Genomic DNA, 15,913 nt, shown 5'->3' with positions numbered 1-15,913 from the left:
GCCTGCATGTAGGTAAGCACACCCATGTCACGCAATACCTGCAGAGGACAGATGAGGCTGTTGGATACCCTGGAACTGGAGTTACAGACAGTTGTTAGTTGCTATGTGGGTGCTGGGATTGGAACCTGGGTCTTCTGCAAGAACAACCAGTGTTCTTAACCACTGAGCCATCTCTTCAGCCCTGAGGCTTTTTTTTTAAACCACATATTTGGAGAACTTTTTCCCCCTTTATTCCCATAGTTCTTTGTATAAGTCTCCTCCCCCACTTAACTATCCTCTTTTACATATTTTTCCCTTAGTAACACCTTTATCTTACTATTCTTCTCTCTTGGGTTTCTTCTTTCCCTTTCCCTCCCTGTTTCTCATCCATATTCTTGGTCCCTGCAGTTGCATCAGCAAACGTTCAATTGGTTAACATGCCTGCTCCAAGAGGTAGAACACACATCTGGTACTGTAGTCCAGACCAGCCCCCTGTGGCAGGGGAGAATATACGCTCCTGGGAAGCCACTGCAATTGTTTTGTTAGCCGGATGTGATGCACCTGCTAAAGTACTGTCCAAGCATTTGTGTTTACACCCCTAGGTTATTATGGCAGCCACTGTTTAGATGTCTTGGTTCTTGTTGTTTGTGTTTTTATAGTAGATGGAATCTTACTGAAATGGGCCAACAGCCCATGGAAAACTGACAATGCAGAGACCTGAAAGTCCAGTGCCTTACCACAATAGGAGGAGATCATCCTACACCTACCACCCTCTCCAAGGCTCAGGGACTTTTTGCAGAAGAGGTTGGTGGAAAGAATGTAAGAGCCGAAGGAAGGGGTGGAGTGTTACCTGGGGGTGTCCTCTCACCACTATACAGGCAAGCGATAGTCACACCTCCTTCCCATGCTCATCAAGGAGTCAAGGGGGGAGTCAGTTACCTTTCCCACCCAATCAATCAACCTTAGCTGCATGTGGAGGAGGAGCTAAGGATATATAATCTGAGAATGCCAGGAGGCACCTCTCCCACCATTTTCTGAAGCTGTCGGGAAGTCACAGGATTTATATTTCAGTGTGGACTTTCCAGTGCAGCTATAACTGGTGGACACCCACTCATATGTAAATAAACCCCAACCCTATGCTGGGAAGTGTCTGGGGACACTGGCTTGACACAGTGGACCTTAAAAGCCAGGACAGGGTATATGGGTTCCAGGTGGGGTCTATGGGAGGGTGCTGGTGGGGACAGGGCTTTAAAGATGATTCAGATTATTTTTGATATTCTGTATGAAATGCAACAAAATTTAATAAAAGCAAATTAAAAAGAAATACCATGACCAAAGACTACTTAAGGAAGAATTCATCTTGGTTTACAGTTCCAGAGAACTAGATGTTCATAATCTAGAAGTCACAGCAGCTGGACCAGGAAGCTGAGAGAGCACATCTTAGCCTCACACAGGAAGCAGAGAGAGTTGACTAGAAGTGTTGCAAGGCTATAAACCCTCAAAACCCATCCCAGTGGTGTACTCTGTCCAGCAAGGCTTTACTTCTTAAAGGTTACATAACCTCCCCTAACAGAACCACCAAGCAAGGACCAAGTATTCAAATACATGAGCCTATGGAGAACATTTTTTTTCATTCAAACCTCACCATTGCTCTTGGTTGCCCACCAGAGCTAAATGGGAAGATTCCATTGCTGAAGACACCATACTCTTTGGCTGCAGGACATAGAGAAATCAAGATGGAACTGAGATGGAAGCTTCTTTCTGTTGGCTAGATTTCATAAAACACAAAGGTGCTAAGCAGCCTGGTGGGGAAGAAGATTCACCAGTCTTACTCAACAATAGCAAGACTGATGCCAGGCAAGATGTGGTCACTGGTGCAACAGTGGCATAACTGGTGTGATAGTAACCAGCTATGTTTTGATTTGATTTAAGGTCTTCTCCACAGAAGGGAATCCATGCCTGATACTGTGAACCTGGTCAACAGTGATTGACTATGGAGGTCTTAGGACCTAATACAGAAGATACTGTTATTGTTTTGCTAAATGGACTCATTGTGCTTGTCAAACTGCCTTCTAAATATTTATATTTATGAATGTTACTGTCAACTTTGGTCAGAGAAACATTTTTTTATAGTGTATGGTGGTTACTGCAGAGACTCATAACTGGTCAAAGTACTGAGGAATGTTTATCCCTCAATAGGACTCTATCACCCCCCTGTAAAGCTAAGGGAACATTGCAGAAGAGGGAATGGAAAACTCACGGCAGCTGTGATTATCTGCATAGGGCCTACACAAAACCAGGATTGTCAATATTCCATCATGGATGGGTGAGATTCTCACAAGGCCCCATTCTTCCCTGAGGATTTAAAGGAAGTTTATGGTTACTAGGAAGGAAGAGCTCATACTCTCCCTTCCCTCCCAAAGAATTATTGGTAGTTAAAGGTTGTTGAGGTAGAGGGAGACTTTTTTTTCCAGTGATATAGCCACTGGTAAGTTGCCCATGTGCCTGTAAATAGTCTTTCATTCATTCTCATGTAAGTAAACTTAAGTAATATTATAATAATAATAATAATAAACCAAGAATGTCAAAACCACTTCTAGGGCAAATTAAGGCTTTGGACTGGCAAGATGGCTCAGCAGGTAAAGGTGCTTGCTGCCAAGCCTGATGACCTGAGTTAAATCTCCAGGACACACGTGATAGAGAGAATAAGCTTTCACAAGTTATTCTCTGATCTTCTCAGGAGCACCCACAGTGGAACACACATCCCAGCCCCTGTAAAAAATAAATAAATGCAATAAATGTTTTTAAATTTTTTATGTGTATGAGTATAGTGCCTGCATGTATGTAAGCGCACCCGTGTCATGCAAGGCCCATGGAGGTCAAAAGAGGGTGTTGGATCCCCTGGAACTGGAGTTGTGAATGGTTGTTAGGTGCCGTGTGGGTGCTGGGAATCAAATCCAGGTCCTCTGAAGAACAGTCAGTGCTCTTAACCATTGAGCCATCTCTCCAGCCCCTGTAATAAACATTTTTAAAGGAAAATTAAAACTTCTTTGTGAGCAAATAATCCACAGATTTGCCTTTCAAAAGGAGTATGCATAGAGCCAATCTCTAAATATGTGTCACTTCCACGATTTCAGCTCAGTAAAATTTCTACATGTCCGAGTTAAAATTTCATCCCTAGGATGAGTTGTGGGGTCCTAGCTCAAGTTCCTTTCCCCCATTGCTCTTAGTTAATGTTAATATTCCTCCATTTAACTACCCCTCTTTCCCCCTTATCATACTTCTGTCATACTCTAAAATAACATTGATGTTAGACTAGAAAATACCAATGTTTTTGTAAGACAAAAGGCTAATTTATTGACTAAACAGGTGTGGGATTAAATTAATACGTATTCCATTTTCGTTCAGGAAGAAATGCTTGTCAAAAACATTTTTGAAAATTGGAATCTGGGGCTCAGTCAGTCAAGCTCTTGCCATGCAAGCCTGAGAACATCAGCACTGACTTAAGTGCTGAGCAGTTGTGGATGGATGCCTGTAATCCCAGCACTCAGGAAGTTGAGACATGGGATCCTCTGGGCAAACTGTTTAGCTGGATTAGTCAAATTGGTGAGCTCTGGGTTCAACTGAGAGACTGTCTCTCAATAAATACTGTTCAAAGTGATTAAGGAAGGCACCCATCCACCTGTGACCTCCACATGCATGGGCCAACACACATGAATGAATGCATCCATATGTGTGTGCCCATGCAAACAAGAATACACACATGTATAACACACACATACACATGAAAAAAATAGAATGACTACTGATTATTAAATCCATTTTCTAAATATTTAAGTCCTCTCGCCTCCCTCCCTCCCTCCCTCCCTCTCTTCCTTCCTTCCTTCCTTCCTTCCTTCCTTCCTTCCTTCCTTCCTTCCTTCCTTCCTTCTTTCCTTCCTTCCTTCCATTTCGGTAGAATATGATGGTTGATCTTGGTTGACAACTTGACTGGATCTGAAATCAACTACAGCGCAAGACACTATGCAGTCCTGTGAGGGATTTTCTGGGTCAGATTATTTGAAGCTGAAAGGCCCACCATAAACATGGGTGGCACTTTTTGGTGGCAGCCCAGATAAAAGGACATGGAAGGAAGCTTTTGCTGTTGCCTGCCTGCCTTCACTCTTGCTGGCAAGTCTATCTGTCCCATTGCTTTGGCATTCCTTCGCGGATTTTAGAATCAACTTCTGTAGGCTTCCAGTGAAGACTGAGGATCAACAGGTCTCCAGGAATCCTCCAGGCCTTCAGTGCCAGAGTGGGACTGCTGAGACATCCAGCCTCATAGACTGAGCAGCTACTGGATTCTCAGCCTCTTCAGTGTGAGACAGACGTTGGACTACCCAGACTTTATCCTGTAAGCCAATCTAACAAATCCTATACACATATAATCAGTTCTGTTCCTTTAGAGAATCCTGACTAATACATAGGGTCTTGCTATGTAGGTCAAAGTGGCCTCAAACTTGAAATCCTCCTGCTTCAGCCTTCTGAGTGCTGGAATTAAAGATGTGCCCTACTATGCTGCAATGATTTTTTTCTATTGTACTCTGTGCCTTTCTAAAGAACTACTGTTAGTCCAGTTCTCTCTCTCTTTTTTTTTTAGACAAGGTCTCCCTATAGACCTAGCTTGCCTGGAACCACTATATAGGCCAGACTGCCTCAGTCTCACAGAGATCTCCCTGCCTCTGCCTATCAAGGACTGGGATTAAGGTATATGCCACCACGCTCAGCCTCAGCAATTCTCTTCTAAAAAATTTTTTTCCCAGTGATTAAATTTTAGAGGTGCAAATAGAAAGTATTTGGCTTTTAATAACTATTTATAATCAGGTTTAATTTTTTTAGGGGGTCTTTTTGAGACAGGGTCTCCAACACATATTTATTTTGTGTCTGTGTGCACGTGTGTGTGGGTGTGCAGACCATAGTGCTTGTGTGAAAATCAGAGGACAACTTGTAGGAGTTGTTTTTCTCCTCCTGTTGAGTTCTGGGAATTTAACTCAGGTCACACTTGGCAGCAAGTGCTTGTACTTGCTGAGCCGTCTCACTAACCCCAGATTTAATGATTTATTGTTAAAATTATTTTATTTACTATTATTTCATTTTGTGTGTATGAGTGTATTGCCTGCATATATGTAAGTGCACTCATGTTGTGCAATTCCCATGGAGGTCAGAAGAGGAGGGTGCCAGATCCCCTAGAACTAGAGTTACAGATGGTTGTTAGCCCCCATGTGGGTACTCGGAATGGAACCTGGGTCCTTTGCAAGATCAGCCAGTGCTCTTAACTACTGAGCTATCTTTCCTGTCCCTTAATTTTTAATTTATGATGTCATTTTTGGCCCCAGCAAGTGGCAGTCCTTCCAATAATTAACTTAGATGTGGTACTGTACACCTTTAATCTTAGCACTCAGGAGGCAGAGGCAGGTGGATCTCTGTGAGAGATCTTGGTGTACATAGGAAGTTCCAGGCCAGCCAGGGTTACATAGTATGACCATGTCTCAAAAATCAAGAACCAAAAACCCTAAAACAAAACACACAGACACAACACAACTCAATACAAAACACACAAACACACACACACACACACACACGCACACACACAGAACTAACTCTTTAAGTTCGTTTCACAGTTTATGTGGACCACAAATTTGTGAGGGAGCTAAAGATGCTCTTGAACTCCTGATCCTCCTGCCTCTATCTCCCAAGTGCTAGGATTATAGTGCAAACCACCATGCCTGACTCTAATTAATTCCAACTTTTATTTTTATTTTTTGATTTGTCAGGCTTGGTGGCAAGTGCCTTTATCCACTGAGCCATCTCACCAGCTCCAGTTTTCATTTTTAAATAGAATTCTGTGTCCCCCACAGCTCAGCCTAGCACCACTGCTTAAGTAAGCTTCCCTTCTGCTGTATCAGATAGCTTTTATCCAAGGCAATAATGCTAGTAACAATGAATACCCTCACGTATGGTTTAGACTGGTATGCTTTAGAATAATCTGGAAAGTTTGGATGAAATGCCTATTTAGGGACCTGTCTCCAGACTTACTAAATCTGAATTCTTGGGACTAGGGCCCCAGGGAGCATTTTTGAAAGTCTCCCCAGATGGTCCTTAAACTCACAGAACCTTAGAACTATTGCCTTCAGTTTTACATTAGTGAAGTATTGAAAGTCATTTGTAGGGGAATATGGGTGTATCTCAGTGGTAGAACATACTCAGTGTACAAAAACTCCCAGACTTCCCAGCACTGCCAGTCACCCATAAAAACCTTAGTCATTCTTTAAAAACTCCTTCCTGTTTCTGTGGCAGGTTATACCTAGATATAGATACACCTATATTATACCTATTATATATAGATATATCTAGGTTATACCTAGATATAGAAAGCAGTTCCTTGCAATGACTCACTATTAACTACACTAAGTCAGTTTACTCGGTTTCTATTTGTGTTCGGAGATACTGTGTCGTGTTTGTGTCAATCAACTACATCTGCTGCGTGCAGAACAGTGTCTCTTAAAACCATAGAGGCAATTGCTTCCCCTACATTCTGTTGAAAATGTTTTTGCAAATAATGTTTTGTATACTTTCCAGCTTCCCTTCGGCTCCCATGCTTTTCTAATGTCTCCTTCAGTGCTAAGAAGGCAATGTTCTGAAGTTAGACAGGAGAGAAGGAATTGCTTATGGGGGTTGTTACTCATTGGTGATCGTCTGGAGTTCATTTCAGGTGAATCATTTTCTTCCCTTCAAGTGCAGAAGTGCCAGAAGACAGCCTCACCAGATCAGCCTGCTCTGCTGTGGATGCATCTCTGGTGACTGCAGAGATAAAGACTTGGCATTGTTGAAGTGCTCCTCCAGGCACATTGGAAGCCCTAAGAACAATTTTCAAGAAAATGTAAAGATCCCATTTCTTCCAAACAGACCATTATACTGAACAACACAGTTAGTGTTTCCTTAGAACTACTTGTCTTGCAGTCCCACAGCCCTTCTTCACCTAGGGATCACCAAATTTTCTCAATAACAGAAACAAAATTCTACAAACTCTAATTTTTCTAATAGCTACAAAACATATTTCTAAAGGTCTCCATAACAAAGGCCAAGCTGTGCCCCTTGTCTGTCCACTTCCATTTCATGAAAGGCCCCTAAATTCAGCAGGCATTTATAATCATCTCTTAGGTGACTGACTCTGTGTTTAGTCCCCAAAGCTGACAACCCCAAATCCTTCTCATTATCTTAAGAGCTGTCTTTACATTTTACCCCAAATTCCTCCATGAAATTGACAAAAAAATTACATCTTTTAAAAAAATGTCATGTTCTCCATGTATAGAAGAGAGAGAGGGGTATTTTAATTCAGGCACTGGAATTTCAAAATTCCCAGATGATTGAATACCAATTATTTATTCAGATATTTAGGTGATCCTTACAAAGTCCTGTTAACATACAGTGTATATATTCTGAAATCATGTTATTTTGAAAGATCTAAGCCATATTAAGTAGGAGTTAAAGACTAATCGGATTGTGTTCAGCTTTTACAATGTGATTTCTAAAATCTTTCTCCCTAGGGTCATTTGAGTTATTCAGAGCTAAAGGCCTGTTTATCCTCTACTTAATGAGATGATAATGAAGTGGAAATTTAACACAAGAGCAGACTTTTTAGTTTTGCTCTGTATGTACTATATTTTATTCTGAAAGCATAAGGTTGATATATTTGAAGGCTTAAGTTATTTGGATCATGTCTATATAGTTATGTTCACACATAATGGACTTTCATGGGCTTGGTTACAATATATAAATGCTATTTAAATATTATAAATAAACACATCATAAAAACTCTATTTCAAGCAAACTTTTCTTAATTGTAGTGTTCTGACCTCTTAAAGCTCCCTTATTGTGCTTGAACAAAGAATCCACATGGGGTACAATGATTTTGACCTTTGAATCAGTCATGTCACTTGACCCAAGCCTTGTTATTCTTTAAAGTGACAGCTGGCCTTTGTAAAGTCTGATTGCTCACAGGATCCATGAGCTGAGGGAGTTCTTTAAAACCATGAGGCAAATATTTTGCTGCAGTTTCTCCCCTCTTCTTTCTCTCTCATTTTCCTTTCCTCTCATTACTATTCACAATAGTTGTCTCTTTCCTGAAGGCATCAGCATGATGAGTAGGGTAGAAAGATGAGACCCCTTCTTTCAAAAGTTAAAGTTGGCATTTAACCACATAAGGCATTCTGCTGGAGAGATGGCTCAGTGGTTAAGAGCAGGTACTGCTCTTCCAGAAGATCCAAGTTTGGTTCCCAGCACCCATATCAAATAGTGCACAACTTCCTATAACTCCAGCTCGAGGGATCCAGTGCTTCTATTCTCTGTGGGTACCTGCACAGACTCACACAGAGACACACAGACACATAATTAAAAATAAAATAAAAAGAGCATTTTGTAAATACGATCCCACTATATGTTTGTGTTTAAATCAAGTTGTGGTAATAGACTAAGAAAAATGAATTGGCATAATGATAAAAGAAAACTTTTCTGGTTTTATTTTTGAAATTATTATTATTATTATTATTATTTTGGTCTTCTTGAGACAGGGTCTCCCTGTAGCCCCAGCTGTCCTAGAACTCACTATGTAGACCAGGCTGGCCTTGAACTCACAGAGATCCACCTGCCTCTGCCTCCCAAGTGCTGGGATTAAAGGCGTGCACCACCACACCCACTATTTTTAGTATTTTTATTTTATGTGTATGAGTGTATTGACTGCATGTATGTAAGTGCACCCATGTCATGTAATGCCTGCACAGGTGAGAAGAGAGCGTTGCATTGGATTCCCCTGGAACTGGAGTTACAGATGGTTGTTAGCCACCATGTGGGTGCTGGGAATTGAACCCAGGTCCTCTGCAAGAGCAGCAGTGCTCTTAACCACTGAGCCAAATCTCCAGCCCCAACTTTTCTGTTTTTAATGAGGAAATAAAATGGGAAAATAACTTACCTTTCTATTCCAGTCTGTTTCAAAAAGGTTTTTTATGCCAGGGATTGTGGTGCATGCCTGCAACCTCAGCACTTCAGGAGTTGAGACAGGCAGAGCGCCACAAGTTTTAGGCCAAACAATGCCAGGCTTTCTAGCATTAAAATAAAACAAAACGTCATACTCAGATTACAGATTAAATTTAGAGTTATATGGTTTAGAATATGCTATTCATTTCATCTTGGCAACTAGTTCAAATATTTCTTGGAGAATATGTAGCAATTGTGGAACTCGAATTTAATCCAGATGACAGCTACACCAACACTGTGTGTTAGCAGCAAAAACAGTCTTTGGATTTTCTTAAAATTTTGCCCCTTGGAAGTCCAAGGTGACGTCAGTATAATTTACTTTCATTTACTCCGTCCTTAGTAGAACATGCAGGTTTGGAATGCTGACTCAGAAGTGAGGACTCCAAAGATGCTCACATCTGGCCGGGAGATGGGGTTAGCAGGCAAGCAGGCCTGGACCAGGGTCCGAGGTCAGGATCCATGCCTCCAGTCCTTTTCTAGATCATTGGTTGAGCATCTCATTAGGGTATTTACTTCACTCTCTGGATCATTGAAGACTCAGTATTGGCACATATTCCCACACTAAGATCATTTCTTTTCCTATTCAGAAAAGATTAGGAAAAGGAGAGAGAAATATGTGGGGGTAACATGCACATGTCTGGTATGTCTTCCCTGCCTTTGGCTATTATTTCCTTCCTGCTTCTCCCTCTCTCCCTCCCTCTCTCCTTCCCTCCCTTCCTTCTTTCTTTTTTTCTTTTATTTCTTCCTTTCTTGCTTGCTTTGTTTGTTTGAGGCAGGATCTCACTCTGGCCCTGTAGCCTAGAGCTGCATGTAGACTAGGCTGGATTCACAATTGCATCAATTCTCCTGCTTCTGCCAACCAAATGCTTGGACTGTGGTCAAATACCACTATGGCTGGCTTTTTAAAAGCAATCATTTAATGAATTTTTTTTTTGAGACAGAGGTTTTTTTTGTTGTTTGTTTATTTTTTATCCAAGGTTGGCCTCAAATTTGCTATGTAGCTAAGTATGATCCTCTACCTCCCAGGTTCTAGGGTTACAAGTATATGCCATCACAACCCTGTTTATGTGGTGCTGGGAATTGAACCCAAGGCTTCATGTATACTAGGTAAGCACTCTATCAACCGTACTATACCCTCGCCTCTGCCACTCCTCTAGCCCTCAAGGCCTGTTTCTTAGTCAAAACTGAGTGCTTCTGGGATTTAGCACAGGGCTTGGTGCATATTGGTCACTCCATAAATTATGTTTCATTTTGTTCTGCTTTGAGACAGGTTCTCACTAAGTAACTCAAGCTGGCATAGAACTCATTGTAAATATAGCTCCAGGCTGGCCTCAAACTCATGAACTTCTTGCCCCAGCCTCCAGAATGCTGGGATTACAGACATGCTCTAGCTCTCCAGGCAGTACTCAGTGAATCTTGAATAAATGCATGTTTTCTACATGTGAACCTTCCTCAGCTTTGCTTATTCATCCATTCCCCCCAAAATAATATTGAGGACTCCTCGAGTATCCCTGCAACACAAAGGACTTGGCAATTATATTATCTACACATTCGATTTTTGTTTTTCTTTCCCTGTAGCCCTAGATGGCCTATAACTTGCTATGTAGACCAGACTCACAGTGATCCTGCTTGCCTCTGCCTCACAAGTGCTAGGGTTAAAGGGATGGCCCACCACACATGGCCTGATTCATTTATTTTTATTTTATGTGTATAATTGTTTTGCCTGCATGTGTATAAGTGCACCCATTTTGTGCAATGCCAGAAGGCCAGAAGACGGCATCAGATACCCTGGAATTGTAGTTACAGACAGTTGTTAGCCACCATATGAGTACTGGGAATGGAACCCAGGTCTTCTGCAAGAGCAGCCTGCACTCTTAACTGCATTACCATCTCTCTGGCCCCTTGTTTTGTTTTTGAGACAAGCTCTTACATTGTAGCCCAGGCTAGCTTAGAACTAGAGCTCCTGCTGCCTTCAACTCCTGAGTGTTGGAAGTATGTTGCGCCATACCAGACTAGACGTTTGTGCTGAACTGCTTCAGTTGTCAACTTGATAAGCCTGGAAAGAGGGAATCTCAACTGAGGAATTTCTCCATCAGACTGGCCTGTGGGAGCATCTGAGAGGCATTTTCTTGATTGTTGAGTAATGTGGGAGGGCCCAGCACTATGAGTGATGCCACCCCTGGGCAGGTGGTCCTGGGTTGTGAAAGAGAGCAGGCTGAGCACAGGCCAGAGGAGCAACCAGTAAGCAGTTCTGTGCTCCATGTTCTGTGTTTCAGTTCTTGCCTCTAGACCCCTGTCTTGAGTTCTTGCCCTGGCTAACCTCAGTGATGGACTGTCATTTGGAAGAATAAGAAAACCTTTCTTCCCCAAATTGCTTTTGGTCAGTGTTTTATCATAGCAAGAGAAAAGCAAACTAAGACAGTGCCTGATTTTTGCCTACAAATTTGTATTATAAAAATAAACACGAGGGGCTGGAGAACTGGCTCAGTGATTAAGAACTCTTGCAGAGGACCTGGTTTCAGTTCCCAGCACCTACATGGCAGCTAACACCATCTGTAACTCCAGTTCCAGGGAATCTGACACCCTCTTCTGACCTTCATCGGCATTGCATGACACGGGTACACTTAATATACATACAGGCAATACACTCATACACATAAAAGTAAAAATAACAAAATATTTAAAAAATAAACATGAGAAAATTTTGGACCAGGAAGATGGCTACATGGGTAAAAGTGCTTGCTGAGAATGTCTGATGACCTGAGTTCCGATCCTTTGAACCCATGTTAAAAAAAAAAAAAAGCCTGATGTAGTAGTGTGTATCTGCAATCCTAGTACTCCTGTGGTGAGATGGGAGGTGAAGAGAGGAGAACTGCTTAGAGTTCCCAGACTAGCAAGCCTGGGCTACAAAGAACAAAAGCAGAAACATGGGAGACTCTGCCTCAAACAGGGTGGGAGGCCAGAACCAACTCCTGAAACGTACCCTCTAACCTCCATGTGTGACTCGTGTGCCTCCCCTCATACACGGCATAAGTAAATGTGAACTTTCCAATCACTGTTTTCTATCTGATGTTCAACAGTATTCTCCTAGCACAGGATACTCGTTTTCCTAATGAAACCAAGAACCATTTAGATGTCTTCTACCAAGTGATAAGTGAAATCTGCCTAAACTTTGGTGTACAATGTAGTTTTGATGAGTATAGGAAACGCTAATAGAATCCTTGCCCCATCTGCAAGAGATTCCAATGAATTTAATGTGAAGTGGTCCAGAGGCTCAGAATTTTAATAATTCTTTTCAAATGATTGTAACATGTGATCAAGGATTAGAACCACTGGATTAATGGGCAGGAAGGAATGCTGAAGCCAACACTTATTGTGTTTTGGCATTCATAAGTATTTGACAGCTGCTGGATGCAGGGTATTGTGGAAGGTGAAGAAAAATTTTATTTTCTGAACTGAAGGATGTTGTAATAGAAACCATGTTTTTTCCTCCTTCTCCTTCTGCTCCGCTTTCTCCTCCTCTTCCTCCTCCTCTTCTTCCTCTTCTTCATCTTCATTTTCTTCCAATTTAAAAGTTATGAAAGCAAGACAGTCTTCCTGTGTGAACTCCATAATAACACTTCAGAAGAGAATTCTACTTCCTGCTTATCCTATTCTCCCCTCCTTCCTGAAGTAAGCATTAGGGTCAGTTCAATATTTATATTTTCTTTTTTTTCTTTTTACTTGCATTCACAAGTATTCATGGAAATACATAATTTTGACATAGAGACTGATTAAAGCACACACTTATATGTTAGAAAAATAAAACATACATGGAATGATAAACAGGAAGTTAATGATAAAGCTCTGAGAGGAGGTAGAAGGGTTAGAAGGGGAATAAAAGGTGGTTGCAAATGCTGAGAAGGCCTGATGGTACAGGATCCCACTGTTCAGGAAGCTGAGGCAGGAGGATTGCAAGTTCAAGGGAAGCCTTGGTCAAACACTGAGACCAAGGCCAACCTGGGCAATGCGGTGAGACCATGACGCTAAATAAAATGTAAAAAGAGGGCTGGGGATGTAGCTCAATGGTAGTGTGCTTGGCTTAGCATGTACAAGTCTTAGGTTCAATTCCAAGTACTACAAAAAAAAAAGTTGAGAAGTAAAATGAGGTTTGCATAGATGAATGTTCTTTATTTCCTTTATTTAAAAGAAAAGTAAGTCTTTTATTATTTTATTTTGATTTTTTGCCTGCTTGTACATAAGTGTACTCCTGTGTCCAATGCCATAAAGGTCCTAGAACTGGAGTTGAGCATGGTTGTTAGCTGCTGTGTGGATGCTGGGAACATGAACCTGGGCCCTCTGGAAGAGCAGCAAGTACTCTAAAACCCTGAGCCATCTCTTCAACTCGACTACATAGGTTTAAAATTTCTTAATTTATTTTTATTTTATGTGTGTTTTGTTTGCATGTGTGTAGGTGCTCCATGCACATACAATGTCCACAGAGGCCAGAAGAGGGTGTCAGATCCCTTGGAAATGGATTTATAGATGCCATCGGGTGTGGGGAACATGAACCCAGGTCCTCTGGAAGAGCCCAAGTACTGTTAACCACTGAGCCATCCCTGAAATCCCCAAGAAATATGTCTCTATTTCCATATTTCCCAAATAAAGGTGACTGAATGGTTGCTTTGAAGGAAGTAGTCAGAGACCAAATCTCATGTCCTTGTCTGACTCCTCTCACTCTTCCTTGCCTGAGGCTGCAGTGGTGGCAGGGGCCAGAGGTGCAGCACCCACAAATGCAGATGAATGAGCCAAGAAGGCCTTGACCTTCTCAGCGAGTAGAAGATGTCTTGAGTCTTTACAGACAAAACCAGGACACTCTGGTACCCACTGATGACAGAATGCTGCACAGAGGCAGCAATTGCTCACCATTCTGTAGAGAAACACTGGTAATGTTGTGAACACCCTGGAAGGAGACAATGCAAAGTTTCCTCAGTGATGGGGTTATAGATGTTGCCATTGTCAAACACCTGCTGGGTGATTAGCCCAAAAGAGAAGGGCGAGATACCATGTTCAGCAGTGTGGTTTGCTGGCTCCTACTTTGTCTCCAGTCTTTAACAGATGCACGTCACTCAGAACTCCAACAGTGCTCCTGGAGATTTTTGTGGTGATATCTAAGGCTGGAAGAAGGACATCGTCTCAGGTTGCAGACCAATATTCTGGGCTGGCACAGTGACTTCACATGCGGAAATGGTCCTAGCATGGGCAACAGCTGGCACTTGATCGACCAGCAGCATGTCCCTGCTCTCAGTGGGGTCCTCTTTAATGGACACAAAGCCCACACTCCTCTGGATATGAGTCAATGGTTTCTCCAGAGCTGGCTTGTTTTTCAGATGCTGGAATGACATGCACAGCGTGGTGTTCTTGTCCATCAACTGCTTTCCCTTGGAGGGGTACAAGGATCTGCTTCATTTGCGTGGAGCCTACATTGCACCCTCAGAAGCATTTTTGGATAACCTGACTTATCTCAATGATGCTGACCTTGATCTCCTAGCTGAGGTAGTCTTTGTCAGGTTTCTCCACCATACTTTTCCTCGTCTTCTGTCTTTCATTTTCTATTCTTTCAAAGACTCTACACATAATCCATGTTTCATGAGAGTGGAGCTACGTTCTGCCTTTCATGATTTATTTTTGATTCTTCTGCATGGAAGGAACTGACAGATTGACGTTGCCAGTCATAGCAGCATGATTGAAATTTTCTTCTAGATATTTGCCTTGTACCTACAAAACAGGAGCAGAATATTAGTACCTAGATCTCCCTACTGGAAGAGGTAACAGAGATGCATACCCATGTGCTTATGGAGCTTTTGAATTTGAGCTGAGGTTCTCCAGACTGTGCTGGTTCCTTCAAGTGCCAGCTCAAAACCCACCTTCTCCAGACTTCCTGCACTGATACTCTGGCTGGACCCCGCCACCAACCCCCTGAGAAATGCCACCGCCCTGTTCCAGTTGATCAAAGAAATGAGTTTTTGCCTCCTTTGTTCCCTGATCACATTCTGTCTTCTGGTATTGATGTCTAAATGTACAACTCTGCACCATTAAATTGTAACTTTTAAGGAGAGAAACTAACTTTCACACCTCTATCTTTTTGTAACACCTAGAACATTGTCTCAGTGGAAAAATGATAGGGTAAATATAGCTTACTATGTTTTCAGTAAACACAGATATTACAAATTAATATACTCTATACGTTTATTGTATTCCAAGTTCACAATTTAGAGGTATTTCATGTAGCACTGAACAGTATCTAGATCCTGTAGAACATTAGTTTAGGACATTTTTGTCTCTCACACAAAAGCATCATGCCCATTAGTAGTGAGGCTATCCTCCACCCTCTCAGTCCCTAGCAAGCCCCAATCTGTGTCCATGGACATTTCATAAAAGTGGAATTATATAATACATAACCTTTATTATATATGTCTGGCTGCTTTCATTTAGTACAGTGTTTTCAGGTTCAGCCACATTTGTAGCATATGTCAATATTTCCTCCCCGCCCCATTTTTTTCAAGAAAAGAGAGGTGCATTTTGGCTTATAATTTAAGGGGATGCAGTCCACCATGGCAGGGAAAGCATGGTGATGTGGGGACAGGAGTGCGAGGCAATACTTACTACCTCGTAACAGAATCAGGAAGCCTAGAGATTGGGCCAGAACTAGGGCCAGGTTACAACCCTCACAGTGCCCCCTAGTGACTCACTTCTTCCAATCGGGTCCCATTTCTGAAAGGTTCCAACATCTGGGGTCTAAGACTTCAAACATATGAGTCTGTGGGAGACACTGGTTTTTTTTTTTTTGGAAGGCACTTTTTATCTAAGCCATAACATTCTC

General features: G+C 41.9%; 1 pseudogene; it reads right to left on the bottom strand.

The window, feature by feature from the left end:
• Window positions 1-6,777: 6,777 nt before the first annotated feature.
• On the bottom strand, window positions 6,778-14,522 carry LOC103747277 (annotated as a pseudogene).
• Between the last annotated feature and the right edge of the window lie 1,391 nt (window positions 14,523-15,913).

The sequence above is a fragment of the Nannospalax galili genome, unplaced genomic scaffold, assembly GCF_000622305.1.
Source record: "Nannospalax galili isolate Female #2095 unplaced genomic scaffold, S.galili_v1.0 scaffold384, whole genome shotgun sequence".
In the NCBI taxonomy this organism is placed as follows: Eukaryota; Metazoa; Chordata; class Mammalia; order Rodentia; family Spalacidae; genus Nannospalax; species Nannospalax galili.
This window is presented reverse-complemented; position numbering and strand designations above follow the sequence as displayed.